The sequence below is a fragment of the Oncorhynchus gorbuscha genome, linkage group LG10 (assembly GCF_021184085.1).
Source record: "Oncorhynchus gorbuscha isolate QuinsamMale2020 ecotype Even-year linkage group LG10, OgorEven_v1.0, whole genome shotgun sequence".
NCBI classification, from domain to species: Eukaryota; Metazoa; Chordata; class Actinopteri; order Salmoniformes; family Salmonidae; genus Oncorhynchus; species Oncorhynchus gorbuscha.
The window spans coordinates 60378615-60395911 of NC_060182.1; the positions used below are offsets into that span (position 1 = coordinate 60378615).

The 17297-nt window shown below is 42.0% G+C and overlaps 1 protein-coding gene across 1 annotated transcript in view; it reads right to left on the reverse strand.

Moving 5' to 3' along the window:
* LOC124046309 (prepronociceptin-like) overlaps nt 1–17077 on the reverse strand; it is a 25911-nt gene extending 8834 nt beyond the window's left edge. Inside the window, exon 1 of the mRNA XM_046366542.1 lies at nt 16957–17077. The gene's annotated coding sequence lies outside the window, so the exon portion shown is untranslated. The remainder of the gene's footprint in view (nt 1–16956) is intronic.
* Nucleotides 17078–17297: the final 220 nt, after the last annotated feature.

Sequence of the window (17297 nt, forward strand, 5' to 3'; positions counted from 1 at the left end):
GAAAATCAGCAGTGTTTCTAGCCTCAAAGCCTCCGGATTTGAGAAAAGGGGATGTGGGATTGATATGAGTTAAGATAAGCCCAAGCCTCAGAGGTAACACTGCACTTGAAATGTTCAGCAAGTGAAATGTTCAATATATTTCCTTAAACATCCTCTGTGTTGTGTGCTTTTTCTTTAACCCTTGATATGTTCATTTTGACACCTGAAGGAGCATCAGGTTCTGATGGAATCTCTACCAATTGCATGTCCATCTTTTTGTGAGAAATTACACTGGTCACTCAAAACATTTATGAATATTTAAATAAAATCAAAAATGTTATTTGTTACATGCGCCGATTACAACAGGTGTAGATCTTACCATGAAATGCTTCCTTACAAGCCCCTAACCAACAATACAGATCAAAGAAATAGAGCTAAGAAAATATTTACTAAATAAACTCAAGTAAATTAAGTAATTTACTCAAGTAATTTAATGAAAAAGGAGCACAAGAAAATTATATAACAATAACGAGGCTATATACATGGGGTACCGGTACCGAGACAATGTGCAGGGGTACAGGTTAGTCGAGGTCATTTGTAAAGTGACTATGCATTAATAATAAACATTGAGTAGCAGCAATGTAAATAGTCCAGGTGGCCATTCGATTAATTGTTCAGCAGGAAGAAGCTGTTAAGGAGCCTTTTGGACCTAGACTTGGTGCTCTGGTACCGCTTGCTGCGCGGTAGCAGAGAGAACAGTCTATGACTTGGGTGACTGGAGTCTTTGAAAATTTTTGGGGCCTTCCTCTCACACTGCCGAGGATATAGGTCCTGGATGTCAGGAGGCTTAGCCCCAGTGATGTACTGGGCTGTATGCACTACCCTCCGTAGCACCTAATGGTCAGATGCTGAGCAACAAAATGTGTTGTTGTGCCCTCTTTACAACTGTCTTGGTGTGTTTGGACCATAACAGTTCGTTGGTGAGGTGGACACCAAGGAACCTGAAAAATTCTCGACCTGCTCCACTCCAGCTCCGTCGATGTTAATGAGGGCCTGTTCGGCGTTCCTTTTCCTATACTCCACGATCAGCTCCTTTATCTTGCTAACATTGAAGGAGCATTCTCACATAGGTGTTCCTTTTGCCCAGGTGGGAAAGGGCGATTGAGATTGCGTCATCTGTGTATATGTTGGGGCGGTATGGGGCATTGGAGTATCTCTAGGTTTTCCGATATGTTGGTATTGATGTGAGACATGACCAGCCTTTCAAAGCAATTCCTGGCTACCGACGTGAGTGCTACGGGGCGGTAATCATTTCGGCAGGTTACCTTTGCTTTCTTGGGCACAGGGACTGTGGTGGTCTGTTTGAAACGTAGGTATTACAGACTCGGTCAGGGAGAGGTTGAAAATGTCAGTGAAGACACTTGCCAGTGATTAGTGATGATTAGCAAATGGTTTATAAGGACCTATATTAAACATCTCATGAATTATCCTTTGAATCATTAATACAGAATTGAAAAGTTGTTTATACACACGTGAATAACTAGCTTACTAACATTTACAATTGTGAGAGCAATAATGAATAAATAGTGAGAACTGTTTTGTTCATTACTTTTAAATGGTTTATTACTGAACGTTATTATAACGTGCTCTTACCTACCCACAAATACTGTTTATTGTATGCAGGGGTACCCCACTCAGATACATCCATGATATGAAATACGGAGACCAACTCTATGAGGGTTCATTATCAGACCAAAGCAGCCATGCCAGTACCAGTGTAAATACCACTGGGTTTGAGCCACTGATATGATTGACAAATGAGCCTTGTGCTAAAAGCACCATTGGGTTCTCAAGCTCCATTGTGCACTCGTGTGTGTGTGTGTGTGTGTGTGTGTGTGTGTGTGTGTGTGTGTGTGTGTGTGTGTGTGTGTGTGTGTGTGTGTGTGTGTGTGTGTGTGTGTGTGTGTGTGTGTGTGTGTGTGTGTGTGTGTGTGTGTGTGTGTGTGTGTGTGTGTGTGTGTGTGTGTGTGTGTGTGTGTGTGTGTGTGTGTGTGTGTGTGTGTGTGTGTTCTCTGGGACCAGAGAAACACACATCCAGTATGATTGACAATGTCCCTATCGACAGAAATGCATAATCAGGAAGCGAAATGGAGTAGAAAGAATAAATAAACGCATGAACAATTCTGTTTATGTGCATTATGACATCACAACAGGTTGTGAGTGTGGCACTGCAAATGAAAATCATGGATAAAGGAAAATATTTAGAGAAATTTCAGCTACTGCACAAAAGCCCTCTACAGCTATTGTCAGAAAATGCTCTACAAGCACAGGAAAACTATGATAAGAGAAAACAAGGACATATTTGCAATTAAGTTGAACTTATCACTTTGCCTTGTAATAGGAGGGAGAGGCCTAGACAGACAAATTGCTGTAGGAGAATCAGCCATGTGTGAATAATCCGGATTTAACACTTTCCTTGAGATTAGTAAATTATTTGACATTTCCTGGCCTTGATGAGGACACTGCGGTAATGAGGAAAGTGTTGAGAGAACAACGGAGAGATACAGAGAGATAGTGGACCAATGATGTGGCCGGAACACTAACTCACCCGGAACCATAGAATCAGAATGGGTTCAAATTCAAATACTTTGTCCGGAACATTCTTCTGTGGAACGGCGTGTCTAACATGATGAACATTCAAGCTGGACTGAAATGGAATTAAATGTTGGATACAGCAGCCAGAGAGAGAGAGAGTGAAGGATAGATGAACTGTTTGCCAATATTGGCATAGATCATTCAACACTTTTGAGATAGGGGCATTTGGACGTCTTCTGACGTACACTTCCAGCTTCAGTGTTCCACAGAGAGAGAGGGAAAGGAACCACAATCCCACACATTTATTTCTCACCCCATCCTTTTCACCACCTAAGTGGTGTGCGAGAAGGGCCGGCACTGTCTCTCTCGTGTATTTTTATTTCATTTAACTCATTTTGAATTCAGTCTGTAACACAAAATGTGGAATAAGTCAAGGGGTATGAATACTTTCTGAAGGCACTGCAGCTGAGTGAGAATAACAAGGTCTATACGGGCTCCCTAGAGATCAGGGCTCCTGGGCACGTGCCCTGCATGCTGACTAGACTAACTACCAATCTAAAAAGTGTTAGCTGACATGGATGATTGAAGGACTGTCATTGACTGACATAATAAGAAAAAAACAAGATAAAAACTGCTGATGCACAACCAAATTTCAAAATTGCACCGGGTGAACGTAACAATTTTTTTCCATTTGTTTTGGTCGGGGGCCCAAAGCGACCGCTTACGTTGCTTATGCCTGGAATCGGCCCTGTGTGTGAGGCAAAGAGAGGTAATGTAAGTGATCAGAGGTTAAAAAGGCTACGGCTGCCACTATCTAAGAGGTGTTTATATCATCCCTCAATTAGAAAAGGAATGTACCACAGGAGCAGAATGCGCACACACACACACACACACACACACACACACACACACACACACACACACACACACACACACACACACACACACACACACACACACACACACACACACACACACACACACACACACACACACACACACACACACACACACACACACACACACACACACACACACACACAATATTGTATGAAATACTATTTTCCCAGTATCTGCAGTTTTTCCCTCACGCTCTCATTCCCTCCTTCACACCTGCAGCTCATCAGCAGGTCCCCGTCTCCAGATAGCCCAGCTATAATTGTTTAATTAACCGGCTTATTGCTGAGTAAATCACTTAATTAAACACAGTAATTGGGTTATCAAAGTCCTCTGGTGAATCTGACTGCTAGACCTGCTAATAATAACCAAAAAATGATCCATGGGGTCTGTGTCTTTCTTGACTCTGTCTGTCTGCTCCCACTACAGTCAAAGGAATAGGACCAGTGTTCTGGGGAAGGCTGGGATTCAATCCGATGGCGCATTGTCTGCTATGCACCATTTGAAGGTATTTTCTGATGGTGAATACCATAAATGAATACAATAAATGCGGTCTCCGCGAACATAGAAACATTGCCTTTACATGCCACATAGCAGACGAAGAAGATTATGATTGAAAATAATAATAGCTTGTAAACAAGGTGCTTCAACTTGACATCCTGTGTGCTACGTGTCTAGAATATTTCAAGCTCATGACTTCAATGGATACAATAAAGACAAGCTATTAGGATAGAATGGTACTGAGGGAAATTAACAACCACAACCTCTACCGAGAATGCCAGTCACGACTATATTCTTCAACACATTACAACTTTATCGATGAACGAGGGCGGATCAGTGACAAACGTTGATATACCATGCCAAACATCAGCCTCTGTATCAATAGTATACATCACTAACTATCAGTTAAATGTATCATCTTCCACCCTGTAAAACCACATCAGTATTGGTCCCACAGCACCACGGATCAATATAGCGATAGATAGATATTATCTTAGAGCAGTGGAGGCTCATCAGAGGAGGAAGGGAAGGACCATCCTCCTCAGTGAATTTTATTTAAAGAACAAATAATTCAACATTAAAAAGTTATCGTTGTTATATAAAACTGTACTAAATATAATCACATCACCAGATAATTGATAAAAACACACTATTTTGAAATTAAGGTCTGCTTTAGCCTCAACAGCACTCTGTAGCATAGCACTATGTTGTAGCCGGAGGACAGCAAGCTTCCGTCCTCCTCTGGGGACATTGACTTCACTACAAAACCTAGGAGGCTCATTGTTCTCAGCCCCTTCCATAGACTTACACGGGAATTATGACAACTTCCGGAGGACGTCCTCCAACCTATCAGAGCTCTTGCAGCATAAAATGACGTTGTCCACCCAATCAAAGGATCAGAGAATGAATCTAGTACTGAAAGCATAAGCTACAGCTAGCTAGCACTGCATAAACGTGGTGAGTAGTTGACTCAAAGAGAGAAAAAGACAATAGTTGAACAGTTTTGAACGAATGTATTTCTTCCAAAATTAAGGAGAAGCGAGAGAGAGAGATCAACTTTTTTTTCACATTGAGATTCACTTAATTACTTAGCTAGCAAATACAGCTAGCTAGTTTAGCCTAATCAAACACCCTGCCCAAACAGAGGGATGCTACGTTAGCTAACTGGCAACCCAACACAACATTGGAACTCTTCCAACTTTTGGGCCAGCCGGTTTAAGTGCTAAACTACTTGGATTACTAACACATTATTTCATTAGGTATGTTGACTATTGTCACGTTCGCTGGAATAAATATCGGAACAAGCTGCAGCGTGATATGGTTTCCACATATTATTTCATTGAAAACGCACAAAAACAACAAAGGATAAATTAAACAAACAACGAACTGTAACAACAGAGGTGCAACATGCACTAACTCAAAACAATATCCCTTAAAACACAGTGGAAAAAATGCTACTTAAATGTGTCAGTGTCTAGGGTTACCCGAGAATGGTGCGACAAAAAGAAAAATCCAGTCAGTGGCAGTCCTGAATGTACCCGTCACGACTTCCGCCGAAGTCGGTCCCTCTCCTTGTTCGGGCGGCGTTCGGCAGTCGACGTCACCGGCCTTCTAGCCATCGCTGATCCACTTTTAATTTTCCATTTGTTTTGTCCTTGTCTTACACACCTGGTTTCAATCCCCCAATTACTTGTTCATTATTTAACCCTCTGTTCCCCCATGGTTGTTTGTGAGTGATCGGTTGTTTGTACGGTCCATTATTGTAGGACTGATTTATTGTGCTTGTATTTGTGAATATTTGAGTAAATTACGTTTATTACTCATATCTGCTGTCCTGCGCCTGACTCCTCTACACCAGCTACGCACAGGCACTATTGCAGAATCACTCACCCGCTGAATGGAGTAAGCAGGAGCAGACTCTCTCCCTGTGGTGATAGAGGAACGAGTCCAGCAGCACGCAACCATGTTGCAACGTCTGGGCACCGCCATGGATCGCGTGCTGCAGACGATAGATCGTTGGGAGAGAGGAGGAGGTTTTCCAGCACCTCCACCAGCCCCACTACAGCAGGCCCCACTGTCCACCCCTCCTTCACCCGGTCCCAGCGGGATTCGGCTCGTGCTCCCGAGGGAGTCCTCGGGCACCTGCAATGGGCCATGAGGCGGCAGAAGGCGAGCGCTGACCGCCACCGCAGTGAGGCCCCGGTGTTCGCACCGGGTCTGGCTTTCGACCCGAAACCTGCCCCTCCGCTTGCCCTGCCAGAAGCTGGGCCCGCGGTTTGTGGAGCCATTCAAAGTCCTGAGGAGAGTGAACGAGGTGTGTTAAAGGTTACAGCTTCCCCCCGTTTACCGTATTAACCCCTCATTCCATGTGTCTCTCCTCAGGCCGGTGGTGGCTGGTCCACTCCAGGAATCTGAGGTGCGGGAGGTTCCTCCGCGCCCTGGACATCGAGGGGGCCCCGGCGTATAGTGTTCGAGCCATCCTGGAATCGAAGCGTCGGGCGAGGGACCTTCAGGTCCTCGTGGACTGGAGGGGTACGGTCCGGAGGAGAGATGCCGGGTGCCGGTGGAGGACATCTTGGACTCGTCGTTGCTGCGGGAGTTCCACCGTCTCCATCCGGATCGCTCTGCAGCTCGTCCTCCGAGTCGTCCCCGAGGTCAGTGTCGGTGCGCTGCTGGAGCCTCTACACCAGCTACACACAGGCACTATTACAGTACCGCCGTCCAATCTGCAGCAACTGCATGATGCCATCGCATTAGTATGGACCAACATCCTTGTGGACACCTTGTAGAAATGCTCCGAAGAATGTCAGGCTGTTATGGAGGCAATGGTACTAGACCCGGTGCTAGATGGGTGTACCTAAAAAACTGGCCGATGGGTGTATATATCAATAATAGCATGACACACTTCAGACCTGTGATGCAGTGAGAGGCAGCAGCAGAGTTGATTTGCTGCGACAACCATGACGTGGCAGAGGCTGATCTAATGGAGAAGGCATTAAGAGATACACATGGACCTAAATCAATCTCTCTCTTTATTGAGATGAATTCACTTCACTGGAGGTTAGGAGTAGAGGTGAGGCAGTTCAGAGGTGTGTTACACACATGCGCACATATACGCAAACACATGCACACAAATGTGTATATGCACGTCCACACCTACGCACGCACACAGCCACACACAAGCACACATATCTGCAAACACCTCATCCCTGACTGTAGAAAGGGATAATAAACGGGACAGAGAGATCTCATAAAATCCTGGAAACACACAAAGAGAGAGAGAGGAGCCCAACTGAGTTGTGGCATTATGATTGGATTAACACACTCTAATCCTGTGACTTTAGACTAGTCCTCACCAGGTGTTCACCACCACACACACGACCTCCGACCCCTTATCAAAGAACACCCCATGAGCTGTCAATAATGAAGGGAATGGAGAGATACAGACCTCAGATTTTTCCTCCAAACACATGTCATTGCGTGTCATTCTGTTCAGCTCCCAATTGATCCAACAAGGATGAGCCACTTAGAAAGAAGAGGAACAATACTTTTTTTAATCCATTTTTCTAGGGACATTTAGGACACTGTTCCATAGAGCACAGGGTAAAAACATGTAAAACGTGTCTATATGGTATCCAGCTTTTTTAATCATGTAAAACGTGTCTATATGGTATCCATTTTTCTAGGGACATTTAGGTAAAAACAGGTAAAACTGTTTGCAATTGAAAACTAATATTAGAACAACAGTCAACTAATTTCTTATTTCTCCCTCAATTGATCAAACATGTAAAACGTGTCTATATGGTATATGGTAGCCAGCTGTGTAGGGCAGGGTAAAAACAGGTAAAACGTGTCTATATGGTATCCAGCTGTGTAGGGCAGGGTAAAAACATGTAAAACGTGTCTATATGGTATCCAGCTTTGTAGGGCAGGGTAAAAACATGTAAAACGTGTCTAGTATGGTATCCAGCTGTGTAGGGCAGGGTAAAAACATGTAAAACGTGTCTATATGGTATCCAGCTTTGTAGGGCAGGGTAAAAACATGTAAAACGTGTCTATATGGTATCCAGCTTTGTAGGGCAGGGTAAAAACATGTAAAACGTGTCTATATGGTATCCAGCTGTGTAGGGCAGGGTAAAAACATGTAAAACGTGTCTATATGGTATCCAGCTGTGTAGGGCAGGGTAAAAACATGTAAACGCCATTTACACACCTTTGTAATTTTGTGTGAGCTTTTACACACCTTTTGTGAAAAAAATCTATTGAAAGTATTGAAGTCACAAATAGTATACCATACAGTCTAAAATACTGTATATTCACGACTTCGGGTCCAAGGCATTGAAGAAAAAATGCAATCCAAATTATTCTCAATTCCATTTTGTATTTCTGAAAATGTACACCATAAAACCAATACCACCAGGCACCCCAATTTGGAATAACCCCCACCTTACCTCTAGAGTTTAATGACAACACCTTTAAGTCCTGCTTCCAAAGTGGCATCATTCATTGTTTACATGTGTACTATGATGATCTCTATTGTCATTCAATCAATTACAAGATTTGGATAATCCAAGGTCAATTTCATTCAGTTCTTACAACTCAGAATTCTTATTCAATCACTTCAACAGAATCTGGATGGACGTAAGGGATCCAACATAAAACAAAATACTGAAAGAAGCTGCTGCACCAAAAGATGTTGATTGAAACTCTACCTGGAAAAAGGAAGAACTTGGAAACAGATCGTGAGTGGAAAAACCATTGGTCATATACAGTTGAAGTCGGAAGTTTACATACACCTTAGCCAAATACATTTAAACTCAGTTTTTTACAATTCTTGACATTTAATCCTAGTAAAAATACCCTGTTTTAGGTCAGTTTATTTTAAGAATGTGAAATGTCAGAATAATAGTAGAGAGAATTATTTATTTCAGCTTTTTTTTTCTTTCAACGCATTCCTAGTGGGTCAGAAGTTTACATACACTCAATTAGTATTTAGTAGCATTGCCTTTAAATTGTTTAACTTGGGTCAAATGTTTTGGGTAGCCTTCCACAAGCTTCCCACAATAAGTTGGGTGAATTTTGGCCCATTCCTCCTGACAGAGCTGGTGTAACTGAGTCAAGTTTGTAGGACTCCTTACTCGCACACACTTTTTGAGTTCTGCCCACACATTTTCTATAGGATTGAGGTCAGGGCTTTGTGATGGCCATTCCAATACCTTGACTTTGTTGTCCTTAAGCCATTTTGACACAACTTTGGAAGTATGCTTGGGGTCGTTCTCCATTTGGAAGACCCATTTGCGACCAAGCTTTAGCTTCCTGACTGATGTCGTGAGATGTTGCTGCAATATATCCACATGATGACATCTATTTTGTGAAGGGCACTAGTCCCTCCTGCAGCAAAGCAACCCCACAACATGATGCTGCCACCCCCGTGCTTCGCGGTTGGAATGGTGTTCTTTGGCTTGCAAGGCTCCCCGTTTTTCCTGCAAACATAACAATGGTAATTATGGCCAAACAGTTCTATTTTTGTTTCATCAGACCAGAGGACATTTCTCCAAAAGGTATGATATTTGTCCCCATGTGCAGTTGCAAACCGTAGTCTGGCTTTTTTATGGCAGATTTGGAGCAGTGGCTTCTTCCTTGCTGAGCGACCTTTCAGGTTATGTTGATATAGGATTAGTTTTAATGTGGATATAGATACCTTTGTACCTGTTTCCTCCAGCATCTTCACAAGACCCTTTGATGTTGTTCTGGGATTGATTTGCACTTTCCTCACCAAAGTACGTTCATCTCTAGGAGACAGAAAGCATCTCCTTCCAGAGCGGAATGAAGGCTGCGTGGTCCCATGGTTTTTATACTTGCATACTATTGTTTGTACAGATGATCGTGGTACATTCAGGAGTTTGAAAAATTCCTGCCAAGGATGAACCAGACTTGTGGAGGTCTGCAATTTTTTTCTGAGGTCTTGATTTCTTTTGACTTTCTCACGATGTCAAGCAAAGAGGCACAGAGATTGAAGGTAGGCCTTGAAATACATCCAAAGGTACACCTCCAATTGACTCAAATGATGTCCATTAGCCTATCAGAAGCTTCTAAGGCCATGACATAATTTTCGGGAATTTTCCAAGCTGTTTAAAGGCACATTCAACTTAGTGTATGTAAACTTCTGACCCACTGGAATTGTGATACAGTGAATTAAAAGTGAAATAATCTGTCTGTAAACAAATGTTGTAAAAATGAATTGTGTCATGGCCAAATTATATGTCCTAACTGACTTGCCAAAACTATAGTTTGTTAACAAGAAATTTGTGGAGTGGTTGAAAAACTAGTTTTAATGACTCCAACCTAAGTGTATGTAAACTTCAACTGTATATGTGAGTGTTCATACCTGCTCTTACAACATAAGACATAAACTACCGCAATTTAAGATAACTCATACGACTTACTACACTCCTGCCTAAATGAATGTAATGCACCCAGAAATGTCACGTCTGTTGGAGATTCAAAACGCACAAACAAACCCTATTGCATATGCTGTGGTCCTGTGACAAACTGACACCATTTTGGGATAATGTATGTGTTATCATTTCATTAGGTCTAGGAATTTATTTTTTTCCATTCATCTCCACGATTATTTTTTGTTGGATATGTAAATACTGGTGATCAATATCAGAGAAAGTTTTGTAACCTAACTCTAATTGCAAAAAAATAAATTATAGCCAAGAATTGGAATGCCTCATATCCACCCTCAATAACAAACTGGAGGACAGAACTATCTACCGTGCCTACAGTACCAGTCAAAGGTTTGGACACGTATTCAAGGGTTTTCTTTAATTTTACTATTTTCTACATTTGAGAAAAATAGTGAAAAAATATGAATGAACACATGTGGAATCATGTACTCAGCAACTCAGCAAAAAAAGAACCGTCCTCTCACTGTCAACTGTGTTTATTTTCGGCAAACTTAACATGTGTAAATATTTGTATGAACATAACAAGATTCAACAACTGAGACATAAACTGAACAAGTTACACAGATATGTGACTAACAGAAATGGAAAAATGTGTCCCTGAACAAAGGGGGGGTCAAAATCAAAAGTAACAGTCAGTATCTGGTGGCACCGATTTGCCAGTTCTTGCTGTGAGATGTTACCCCACACTTCCACCAAGGCACCTGCAAGTTCCCGGACATGTCTGGGGGGAATGGCCCTAGCCCTCACCCTCCAATCCAACAGATCCCAGACGTGCTCAATGGGATTGAGATCCGGGGTCTTCGCTGGCCAGGGCAGAACATTTCCTGTCTAGCAGGAAATCACGCACAGAACAAGCAGTATGGCTGGTGGCATTGTCATGCTGGAGGGTCATGTCAGGATGAGCCTGCAGGAAGGGTACCACATGAGGGAGGAGGATGTCTTTCCTGTAACGCACAGCACTGAGATTGTCTGCAATGACAACAAGCTCAGTCCGATGATGCTGTGACACACCGCCCCAGAACATGACGGACCCTCCACCTCCAAATTGATCCAGCTCCAGAGTTCAGGCCTCGGTGTAATGCTCATTCCTTCAACGATAAATGCGAATCCGACCATCACTCCTGGTGAGACAAAACCGCGACTCATCAGTGAAGAACACTTTTTGCCAGTCTGGTCCAGCGACGGTGGCTTTATGCCCATAGGCGTTGTTGTTGATGGTGATGTCTGGTAAGGACCTGCCTTCAAGCCTTCAGTCCAGCCTCTCTCAGCCTATTGCGGACAGTCTGAGCACTGATGGAGGGATTGTGCATTCCTTGTCTAACTCCTGTACCAGTCCCGCAGGTGTGATGTTTGGATGTACCGATCCTGTGCAGGTGTTGTTACACGTGGTCTGCCACTGCGAGGACAATCAGCTGTCCGTCTTGTCTCCCTGTAGCGCTGTCTTAGGCGTCTCACAGTACGGACATTGCAATTTATTGCCCTGGCCACAACTGCAGTCCTCATGCCTCCTTGCAACATGCCTAAGGCACGTTTGCGTAGATGAGCAGGGACCCTGGGCATCTTTCTTTTGGTGTTTTTCAGAGTCAGTAGAATTGCCTCTTTAGTGTCCTAGGTTTTCTTAACTGTGACCTTAATTGCCTACCGTCTGTAAGCTGTTAGTGTCTTAACGACCGTTCCACAGGTGCATGTTCATCATTTACATTTACATTTAAGTCATTTAGCAGACGCTCTTATCCAGAGCGACTTACAAATTGATCAATTGTTTATGGTTCATTGAACAAACATGGGAAACAGTGTTTAAACCCTTTACAATGAATATCTGTGAAGTTATTTGGATTTTTACGAATTATCTTTAAAAGACAGGGTCCTGAAAAAGAGAAGTTTCTTTTTTTGCTGAGCTTTGTAACAAAAAAGGTTTTAAACAAATCCAAATTTATTTTATATTTGAGATTCTTCAAAGTAGCCACCCTTTGCCTTGATGACAGCTTTGCACACTCTTGACATTCTCTGAACCAGCTTCATGAGGTAGTCACCTGGAATGCATTTCAATTAACAGGTTAACATTTTATTTGTGGAATTTTATTCCTTCTTAAAGTATTGATGGACTGTCGTTTCTCTGCATATTGAGCTGTTCTTGCCATAATATGGACTTTTATATGGACTTTTACCAAATCTATCTTCTATCTTCTGTTTTCTGATTGGCTCAAACACATTAACACAAGAATGTCAGTCAGTCCGCAAAATGTCAAGAACTTTGAATGTTTCTTCAAGTGAAGTCGCAAAAACAATCTAGCGCTATGATGAAACTGGCACTCATGAGTACCGCCACAGGAAAGGAAGAACCAGAGTTAACTCTAATGAACTTATCCTCTGCAGTAGCGGTAACTGTATTTCAGAAATTTCAGCCCAAATAAATGCTTCATAGAGTTCAAGTAACAGACACATCTCAACATCAACTGTTCAGAGGAGACTGTGTGAATCAGGCCTTCATGGTCAAATTGCTGCAAAGAAACCACTACTAAAGGACACCAATAATAAGAACAGACTTGATTGGGCCAAGAAACATGAGCAATGGACATTAGACTGTGGAAATCTGTCCTTTGGTCTGATGAGTCCAAATTTGAGATTTTTGGTTCCAACTGCCCTGTCTTTGTGAAACGCAGAGTAGGTGAACAGATGATCTCTGCATGTGTGGTTCCCACCGTGAAGCATGGAGGAGGAGGTGTGATGGTGTGGGGGTGCTTTGCTGGTGACAATGTCAGTGATTTATTTAGAATACAAGGCACACTTAACCTGCATGATTACCACAGCATTTTGCAGCGATACTTAATCCCATCTGGTTTGCTCTTTGTGGGACTATCATTTGTTTTTCAATAGGACAATGGCCCAACACACCTCCAGGCTATGTAAGGGCTATTTTACCAAGGAGGAGTGTGATGGAGTGCTGCATCAGATGACCTGGCCTCCACAATCACCCGACCTCAACCCAATTGAGATGGTTTTGGGATGAGTTGGACCACAGAGTGAAGGAAAAGCAGCCAACAAGTGCTCAGCATATCTGGGAACTCCTTCATGACTGTTGGGAAAGCATTCCAGGTGAAGCTGGTTGAGAGAATGCCAAAAGTGTGCAAAGCTGTCATCAAGGGAAAGGGTGGCTGCTTAGAAGAATCTAAAATATATTTAGAATTGTTTAACACTTTTTTGGTTACTACGTGAATCCATGCATTATTTCATAATTTTGAGGTCTTCACTATTATTCTACATTGTAGAAAATAGTGAAAATAAAGAAAAACCGTTGAATGAGTATGTGTGTCCAAATTTTGGACTGATACTGTACATGCCATTAGACTATATATATATATTTTATATATATATATATATATTACAAAATCAAACATAAACCAGACACATTTGACAGAATTTGAAAATTGTCTGTTGACCATCTGTCACGCCCTGACCAGCTTTTAATAATAATAATAATAATAATATTATATATAATGTATAATATATATATATATATATATATATATATATATATATATATATATATATATATAATATATATATAATATAATATATATATATATAATATATATATATAATATATAATATAATATAATAATATATATACTTTTCTTTCTCTATGTTGGTTAGGTCGGTGTGTGACTAGGGTGCGTCATCTAGGTGATTTATATTTTTATCTTGGCCTGGTATGGTTCCCAATCAGAGGCAGCTGTTTATCGTTGTCACTGATTCGGGATCATATTTAGGCAGCCATTTCCCCTTTGTGTTTTGTGGGATCTTGTTTTTGTGTAGCTGCCTGTGAGCAGCCCAAAACGTCACGTTTCGGTTTTCTTCTGTCTTGTTTGTTGAGTTTATTCATTATTAAACATGTGGAATTCTATGCACGCTGCGCCTTGGTCCAATCATTATAACGATCGTGACACCATTTTTGAGAATGTTTTTTATAATTGGTGTTTTGTTTTGTGTTGTATATTAAAAAATAAAACTCACAGAAAAAATATTAAGTATGGAGAGTGTTACTTTTTTCACATAACCAACCATATATTTTACCACTACATCACTGATGGAGTCCATATTAGGAATGCAGTTTGACAACTTCCTGATATGGATGCCGTTAGTCTTGACTCTCTTTTCTCCTCAGACTGAGTGGCTGCCTAGTACTGCCGGTAGTACTACACAACTGATCCACAAATATATATTTGAGGGTTTCCAACAACTTTTCAACTATTACAACATAACATAAACCGTGTCATTAACATGACTCAAGAGTAGAACGTATTTTGTGTCTATCTGATGCTGAGGCCCATTCAAACAGCTGCTCAGAAGAACAACAAGAGAGCTAATCAAGGGTAATTTCACAGTTTACGCAAATCTGTGTCGTGCCGGATGGGGAACGTTTAGAATTATTCTGCCCGCAGGTCTGAGGAGACAGCGTTTAATTGTCTTGGAATCCCTTTAAAATAACATTTATACACTCCTCTCGCTCTCTTTTACACACACAGGCAGACAAGAAAATATGCATGCAGTCATGCAGACACACGGGCGGGTGCAAGTAAGCAGATGCACGCAAACGCACACACACACACACACACACACACACACACAAGCGCACAAACACATTCTGAGTCTAATCGGTGTATTGAAGACGTAACGGCAGAAAAACCTGGTCCCTGAGACGATAATATTGGTCACGACTGGATTTTGAACCAGGGTCGTCAGAGCGCCATGAAGCTGTACATGCCCACTGAGCTAAAGCCTAAGCATATGCTTGGGGAGCTAACGCAAGTCTTCAGGAATATGCTAAATGGAAATAATACATTATTTCATTCATTTGAGGAATTTCAAATGAAAAAATGTCATCCTAAGAAAAGCCTACTTGGATTATGTTCAGGTTCACAGTGTTTATAAAGAGTATCTTTTGAGAAAAATATAAAGATCATTTGATTAAGTAGAGTCTTGCTGTGCTCTCAAATATCAGCCTGTAATGAAATTTGACCGATAGCAGCTCTGGTCGATGTGCAGCTTTAAATCTGACCTCCTGGGTCCCTCTGTGCCTTCACCACTCTGGAAGCACCAGTATTAGCCCATCAACTCGCCTTTATCGCCCAAGAGGCTGTTAGTCATGTACAGTTTAAGCCAATAATCAGTTAAAAGCTCGTTAAGAGCTGGGAATCCTGATTGACTCCTTTAAATAAACCCAAATTGATATTGACTGATATTCAAAAGGAAAACCCCTCCATCAAACAAACCACTGTTAAACCAGGTTTGGAATTAACCTTTAAAATAATATAGTTTAATCAAAGCCAATTAAAAGGCAGTAATGAATTAATTGTAGATAGCCACTAATTTAAGTGGTGGTGGTGATGTTCCATTAACAGAACACACAAACTGAGTCCTGGAAAGCAACAGAAACTGCCCCCGAGCTTTCGCAGGCATTATAGGCAGCTATGTGGTTCATCCTCTACCGTCATTAGATCATCAACAGTAAATGTATTTTGCACCTAGTATTTTGCACCTAGTATTTTGCACCTAAGCATAAAGATTGAACATGTAATCTTCTCCCTCGGGTATTAAATGTGCAAAAATAATGGTCTTGCATCGTCTCTGTGGAGATGCATTGATTTGAGGACCAATAGGATAATAATGAGAGTAGTGGCAAAAATATGCTCCTGTCATGGGTCAGGACTTTAACTGTGCCACAAGCACCGGGAAGAGATAGAAAGAGCACGGAAAGAAAAACAACACGGAAAGACATTGAAGAAAGACAGCAGCGATAGAAAAGGGGGGAAGAAAGAGCGCACCCAAAGAGGAGAGCACAGAAAGAGAAAGAGCGCAGACAAAGGGAATAAACGAGAAAGAGTGCTTGGCTTAAGCGGTGAGTGTTTACCAGCAATTACTCTTGATACACATCGCAAAACTCCCCGAGGTATGTACCGTACAACCCAATTAAATCGCTAAGAAGATAACACTAAAAAGTTGCTGTAATATATTGCCATGTTACTTCACATTCTCAGGGAATTAAATGACAGTATGAGCAACATTATTTTCTGCTTTTCTCCTTATGTGTTTGTGTCACATCAGATACATCTATCAGACGGATTCAACAAACTTATTGCGGAGGTCTTTCCATTTCCCTCTTTTCAGTTCTTCTCATTTGTTTTCAGGTGCAATGTACATGCCTCGCATTTAAATGACAGTGTGGAAAAGTCCACCCAACTTCAACGAAAACCCAGAGAGAAATGATACGCTGCTCGAAACTAATGAACCCTAATAACCCAATTCCTAACACATGCCATACTATAAATAAACTAGCCGCCATAAGATATGCCAAACGGCACTAAGCCGTTGGCAACTTCTCGGGTTTAAAGCTGAACCCAAACTCCTTCAGTGGCAGTCAGGGAAGGGTCCCATCTCAAACCAAGCCAGGTGACTTCTCTTCCACCCCCACACCTTAAGCCAAAGTCCGAAGGTCTAAGGTCAGACTTACCTGTGTATGAGGCGTTTGGGCGTAGGTCTTTTGGGTGATTTAGGTCTACAGTACAGTAGATCTAGTAAGTGTCCTGTCTTCTATCTCAGTGTATTTCATCTATACAGACAGGCTGTTGCTCAGACCTCTTATAGAGGGACACACCCCTCCCTTTGGTGCAGCCCCCTGCATCCCTCTTTTACTTTCATCACAGAGAGGAGGGGGGCTGGAGAGAGGGGGGAGAGGGTGGAAAGAGAGAGGGGGAATGGTTGGAGAGTTAGAGAGAGAGAGAGGGAGGGTTTGGAGACATGGGGAGAGGGAGAGGGTGGATGAGGAAAGAGAGGGGGCAATTGAAAGCGGGT